A 7712-nucleotide genomic window follows, 5' to 3' on the forward strand; every position below is an offset into this window, starting at 1 on the left:
AAACAGTATGCTATTAAAAAACAAAACAGTGGGTGAATGAAAAAGTCAGAGGCAATCAGAAAAATACATCAGAGAAATGAAAATGGAAATACCATTTAAAAATCTATGAGATACAGCACAGAAAAAGGAGCACTGGCTGCGCAGTCACAGGAGGGCTGAGAGGAGGTACTCCACGTTCAAGTTCAGGAGGGGTGACCTCGTCCAAGGTAAGGAGTAGCGGTTGCCCTTTGCTGGAGCAGCCATGAAGAGATACCCCACGTCCAAGGTAAGAGAAACCCAAGTAAGACAGGAGATGTTGCGAGAGGACATTGGAGGGCAGACACACTGAAACCATAATCACAGAAAACTAGCCAATCTGATCACATGGACCACAGCCTTTTCTAACTCAGTGAAACTAAGCCATGCCAAGTGGGGCCACCCAAGATGTACGGGTCATGGTGGAGAGGTCTGACAGAATGTGGTCCACTGGAGAAGGGAATGGCAAACCACTTCAGTATTCTTGCCTTGAGAAGCCCATGAACAGTATGAAAAGGCAAAATGATAGGATACTGAAAGAGGAACACTCCAGGTCAGTAAGGGCCCAATATGCTACTGGAGATCAGTGGAGGAATAACTCCAGAAAGATGAAGGGATGGAGCCAAAGCAAAAACAATACCCAGTTGTGGATCTGACTGGTGATAGAAGCAAGGTCCGATGCTGTAAAGAGCAATATTGCATAGGAACCTGGAATGTTAGGTTCATGAATCAAGGCAAATTGGAAGTTGTCAAACAGGAGATGGCAAGAGTGAATGTCAACATTCTAGGAATCAGAGAACTAAAATGGACTGGAATGGGTGAATTTAACTCATGACCATTATATCTACTACTGTGGGCAAGAATTCCTTAGAAGAAATGGAGTAGCCATCATGGTCAACAAAAGAGTCCGCAAAATGCAGTACTTGGATGCAATCTCAAAAATGACAGAATGATCTCTGTTCATTTCCAAGGCAAACCATTCAATATCACAGTAATCCAAGCCTATGCCCCAACCAGTAATGCTGAAGAAGCTGAAGTTGAATGGTTCTATGAAGACCTACAAGACCTTCTAGAACTAACACCCAAAAAGATGTCCTTTTCATTATAGGAGACTGGAATGCAAAAGTAGAAAGTCAAGAAACACCTGGAGTAACAGGAAAATTTGGCCTTGGAGTACAGAATGAAGCAGGACAAAGGCTAATAGAGTTTTGGGAAAAGAATGCACTGGTCATACAAACATCCTCTTCCAAAAAAACAAGAGAAGTCTCTACACATGGACATCACCAAATGGTCAACACCGAAATCAAATTGATTATATTCTTTGCAGCCAAAGTTGGAGAAGCGCTATACAGTAAGCAAAAACAAGACCGGGAAATGACTGTGGCTGAGATCATGAACTCCTTATTGCCAAATTCAGACTTAAATTGAAGAAAGTAGGGAAAACCACTAGACCATTCTGGTATGACCTAAATCAAATCCCTTATGATTATACAGTTGAATTGAGAAATAGATTTAAGGGACTAGATCTGATAGACTGAGTGCCTGAAGAACTATGGATGGAGGTTCATGACATTCTACAGGAGACAGGGATAAAGACCATCCCCATGGAAAAGAAATGCAAAAAGCAAAATGGCTGTGTTAGGTGGCCTTACAAATAGCTGTGAAAAGAACAGAAGTGAAAAGCAAAGGAGAAAGGAATGATATAAGCATCTGAATGCAGAGTTCCAAAGAATAGCAAGGAGAGATAAGAAAGCCTCTTCAGCGATCAATGCAAAGAAATAGAGGAAAACAACAGAATGGGAAAGACTAGAGATCACTTCAAGAAAATTAGAGATACCAAAGGAACATTTCATGCAAAGATGGGCTCGATAAAGGACAGAAATGGTATGGACCTAACAGAAGCAGAAGATATTAAGAAGAGGTGGCAAGAATACACAGAAGAACTGTACAAAAAAGATCTTCACGACTGAGATCATCACGATGGTGTGATCACTCACCTAGAGCCAGACATCCTGGAATGTGAAGTCAAGTGGGCCTTAGAAAGCATCACTATGAACAAAGCTAGTGTAGGTGATGGAATTCCAGTTGAGCTATTTCAAATCCTTAAGGTGATGCTGTGAAAGTGTTACACTCAATATGCCAGCAAATTTGGAAAACTCGGCAGTGGCCACAGGACTGGAAAAAGGTCAGTTTTCATTCCAATCCCAAAGAAAGGCAATGCCAAAGAATACTCAACCTACCGCACAATTGCACTCATTTCACACCCTAGTAAAGTAATGCTCAAAATTCTCCAAGCCAGGCTTCAGCAACACGTGAACTGTGGACTTCCAGTTGTTCAAGCTGGTTTTAGAAAAGACAGAGGAACCAGAGATCAAATTGCCAACATCCGCTGGCTCATGGAAAAAGCAAGAGAGTTCCAGAAAAACATCTATTTCTGCTTTATTGACTATGCCAAAGCCTTTGACTGTGTGGATCACAATATACTGTGGAATATTCTGAGAGATGGGAATACCAGACCACCTGACCTGCCTCTTGAGAAACCTATATGCAAGTCAGAAAGCAACATTTAGAACTGGACATGGAACAACAGACTGGTTCCAAATAGGAAAAGGAGTACGTCAAGGCTGTATATTGTCACCCTCCTTTTTTAACTTATATGCAGAGTACATCATGAGAAACGCTGGGCTGGAAAAAGAAGAAGCTGGAATCCAGACTGCTGGGAGAAATATCAATAATCTCAGATATGCAGATGATACCACCCTTATGGCAGAAAGTAAAGAGGAACTAAAAAGCCTCTTGATGAACGTGAAAGAGGAGAGTGAAACAGTTGGCTTAAAGCTCAACAAACCGAAAAGATTATGGCATCTGGTCCCATCACTTCATGGGAAATAGATGGGGAAACAGTGGAAACAGTGTCAGACTTTATTTTTTTGGACTCGAGAATCACTGCATATGGTGATTGCAGCCATGAAATTAAAAGATGCTTATTCCTTAGAAGGACCACCCTAGATAGCATATTCAAAAGCAGATACATTACTTTGCCAACAAAGGTCCATCTAGTCAAGGCTATGGTTTTTCCTGTGGTCATGTATGGATGCGAGAGTTGGACTGTGAAGAAAGCTGAGCACCGAAGAATTGATGCTTTTGAACTGTGGTGTTGGAGAATACTCTTGGGAGTCCCTTGGACTGCAAGAAGTTCCAACTAGTCCATCCTAAAGGATCAGTTCTGGGTGTTCATTGGAAGGACTGATGCTGAAGCTGAAACTCCAATACTTGGCCACCTCATGCGAAGACTTGACTCACAGAAAGAGACCCTGATGCTGGGAGGGATTGGGGGCAGGAGGAGAAGGGGACGACAGAGGATGAGATGGCTGGCTGGTATCACCAACTCGACGGACATGAGTCTGGGTTAACTCCAGGAGTTGGTGATGGACAGGGATGCTTGGTGTGCTACGATTCATGGGGTCGCAAAGAGTCAGAGACTACTGAGTGACTGAACTGAACTGAAAGAAAAAGGAAGCCTTGTATACTGTTGGTGGATATGTAAATTGGTACAGCCACCATGGAGGTTCCCCAAAAAACTGAAAATAGAACTACCATATGATTCAGTACTTCCACTCATTAGTGTATATATGGAAACAATAAAAACACTAGTTTGAGAAGATAAATGCAGCCCAATGTTCATATCATCATTCTTTATAACAGCCAAGATTTGGAAGCAACCCCAGTGTCCATCAACAGATGAATGGATAAAGAATGTGTTATATATGCACAATGGAATATTATTTCACTGTAACAGTAAAACTGAAGTTCTACCATTCAGCAATGTGTATGGACCTAGGGAATATTATGCTTGATGCTATAAATCAGACAGAGGAAGATCAATACTGAATATCACTTTAAAGTGGAATCTAAAAAATAAAACATATATATAACAGTAGAGAAACAGACTTACAGACACAGAAAACAAATTAGGGGTTATTAGTGGGGAGAGGGATGAGAGAGACAATACAGGAGCATGGCATTAAGAAATACAAACTACCATGTACAAAATAGATAAGCAACAAGGATACGTTGTATAGCATGGGGAAATGTAGCAACTATCTGGTAATAACTTTTTAAAATTAAAGTATAGCTGATTGACAATATTGTGTTAGTTTGGGTATTCAGCAATGTGATTCAGTTACATATATTTTCCCCATTATAGGTTATTATAAGATACTGAATGTAGTTCCCTGTGTTACATAGTAAACCCTTTTTGCTTACTTATGTATAATGTTTTGTTAATTTCATACTCCTAATTTATCCCTCTCTCTCCCTTTATGCTTGGTGACCATAAAGTTTCCTCCTTTTTTTTTTTTTTTTAAATTTTATCTATTTGTGGCTATGCTGAATCTCCATTGACCTGCAGGCTTTTTATACAATTGCAGCAAACATGAGCTGTTCTTTAGCTGTGGTGCTCAGGCTTCTCATTGCAGGGGTTTCTCTTGTTGTGAAATATGGGCTCTGTGATTCATGGGCTTTGGTAGTTGCAGCACACGGGCTCAGCAGCTGGAGCTCCCGGGCTCTAGAGCACAGGCTCGCTAGTTGTAGCACTAGTTGCTCCATGGCGTGTGGGCTTTTCCCAGACCAGGGATCAAACCCATGTCTCCCGGATTGGTAGGGGATTCTTTACCACTGAGCCACCAGTGAAGCCCATGTGTTTTTTTTCTTTTCCTTCCTATGTCTGTGAGTTTGTTTCTGTTTTGTGAATAAGTTCATTTGTATTATTTTTCTTAGATTCTATTTATAAATTATGTCATACAATTCTTACTTGACTAACTTCACTTGATATGTTTTTCTTTAGATATATCCATGTTACTGCAAACGGCAAAATTTCATTCTGTTTAATGGTTGAGTATATATGAAGATTGATAAGAAAAAAAACCTTGTGTATTTACCCATGAAGTTACCATTTCTGGTACTCTTTTTTTTTTTTTGTAGACTAGAAATATTTTGATTTCTTATGATTTAAATTTTAATCTGGATCATTTTCCTTTTGCCCTAAGAACTCATATGTGGTGGGTCTGCTGGCAATGATTTTTTCAGCTTTTGTATGTCTTTAAAAAGAATTTCTAAATTTATTTCAAAGGCATATTATTAGGTATAGAATTCTGGGTGTACACTTCCTTGATACTTTTAAAGATGTAGTATGTTCTTCTTACTTGTGTTGTTTCCAGTGATGAATTTGTAGGCATCCCTCTGTTCAGAATGTATTTTTGTTCTTCATAATTCTAATACAATTTCTTCTTTAGTATTGGTTTTGAGGAATTTGATTACAGGGCGCTTTATTATAGATTCTTTCATGTTTTTTGTGCTTGGAGTATGTTGAGCTTATTGTGGGCTTATAGGTTTCATTTCTTCAAATTTATAAACTATTTGGTCAGTATTTTTTCAAATATTTTCTGTGACTCTTTTGTCTTCCTTATCCTTTCGAAACTCCAGATTCAAGTATATCAGAACACTTGAAATTTTCCCACAGAACACTGATTCTCCATTCATTATTTTTCTGTCTTTACCCTCATTTTCTGATGGTTTCTACAGTCAGCTAATTATTTTTTCACAATGTATACTTTGATGTTAATCCTATCTAGTGAATTTCTCATTTTAAAATCTGTAAATTTCACTTCTAACTTTGGAAAAATGTGGAACATATTTATAATAATTAAGTTCTCTTTTCCCCCTCTAATTTTGACACTTGTATCCCTTCTGGATTGATTTCAATTGATTGACTTTTCATTATATATCTTATTTTATTGGGCTTTTTTATTAGATGTGAGACATTCTATATTCTGTCCTGCTAGATATTAGGTATATTTGTATTCCTATAAATATTCTTGAACGTTGTTTTTGAATGCAATTAAGTTACTTAGAAACAGTGTGATCATTCCTGGTTTTGTTTCTAAGACATATTAGGTGGGATAGGAACAATGCTCAATTTAGGACTAAGTTTTTGTACATATATGAAACTTAAGAAACTTAAGGTATCATCTACCTAATTATGAGATGTTTTCAGTCCTGTATGAGAACCAGCTGCTACTCCTTTTGTTTGCTTGTTTATTTCATTTTCTTTTCCCCTTGGCTTTGATTAGTTTCCCTAAATAGGCATGCTGATGAATATTCAGCAAAATATTCAATTGTTGTTGTTCAGTCTGCTAAATTGTGTCTGACTCTTTGTAACTCCATGGACTGCAACATGCCACATTCCCCTGTCCTTCACTATCTCCCAGAGTTTGCTCAAATTCATGTCCATTGAGACAGTGATGTTGTCTAACCTCCAGCTCTTCCTTTGCCACCCCCTTCTCCTTTTGCCTTGTCTTTCCCAGCATCAATATTCAAAGGGAGCTTTTACAAATCTCCAACTAAACATGGACATCACCATAGGGTCAATACCGAAATAAGATTGATTATATTTCTTGCAACAGAAGATGGAGAAGCTCTATACAGTCAGCAAAATTAAGACCAGATGCTGAGTGTGGCTCAGATCATGAACTCTTTGTTGCAAAATTCAGACTTAAATTGAAAAAAGTAGGGAAAACCACTAGGCCATTCAGATATGACCTAAATCAAATACCTTATGATTATACAGAGGAAGTGACAAATTGATTCAAGGGATTAGATCTAATAGATGGAGTGCCTGAAGAACCTGGATTGAGGTTTGTGACGTTTGATCACTGTGATGGAGGCAGTGATCAAAACCATCCCCAAGGAAAAAAATGCAAAAAGGCAAAACTGTTGTTTGAGGAGGTCTTACAAATAGCTAAGAAGAGAAGCAAAAGGCAAAGGAGAAAAGGAAAGATATATCCATCTGAATCAGAGTTCCAAAGAAAAGCAAGAAGACATAAGAAAGCCTTCCTTAGTAATCAATGCAAAGGATAGAGGAAAACAATAGAATGGGAAAGACTAGAGATATCTTCAAGAAAACTAGAAATACCAAGGGAACATTTCATGCAAAGATGGGCACAATGAAGGAAAGAAACAGACCTAACAGAAACAGAAGATATTAAGAAGAGGTGTCAAGAATATACATAAAAACTATTCAAGGAAGATTTTAATGCCCAGCTAACTATGATGGTGTGATCACTTACCTAGAGTTAGACATCTTGGAATACGAAGTCAAGTGGGCCTTAGGAAGTATCACTATGAACAGAGCTAGTGGAGGTGATGGAATTCCAGTTGAGCTATTTCAAATCCTAAAAGATGATGCTGTGAAACTGTTGTACTCAATAGGCCAGCAAACTTGGAATACTCAGCAGTGGCCACAGGACTGGAAAAGGTCAGTTTTCATTCCAATCCCAAAGAAAGACAATGCCAAAGAATGTTCAAACTACTGTAAAATTGCACTCATATCACATGCTAGCAAAGTAATGTTGAAAATTCCAAGCTAGGCTTCAATAGTACATGAACTGTGAACTTTCAGATGTTCAAGCTGGATTTAGAAAAGGCAGAGGAAGCAGGGATCAAATTGCCAATCTCGAAAAAGCAAGAAAATTCTAGAAAAAAATCAACTTCTGCTTAATTGACTATGCCAAAGCCTTTGACTGTGTGGATCACCACAAACTGTGGAAAGTTCTTAAAGTGATGGGAAAACCAGATCACCTGACCTGCCTCCTGAGAAGTCTGTATGCAGGACACAATAGTTAGAAGTCTGTATGTCA

The sequence above is a fragment of the Bos mutus genome, chromosome 6, assembly GCF_027580195.1.
Source record: "Bos mutus isolate GX-2022 chromosome 6, NWIPB_WYAK_1.1, whole genome shotgun sequence".
NCBI classification, from domain to species: Eukaryota; Metazoa; Chordata; class Mammalia; order Artiodactyla; family Bovidae; genus Bos; species Bos mutus.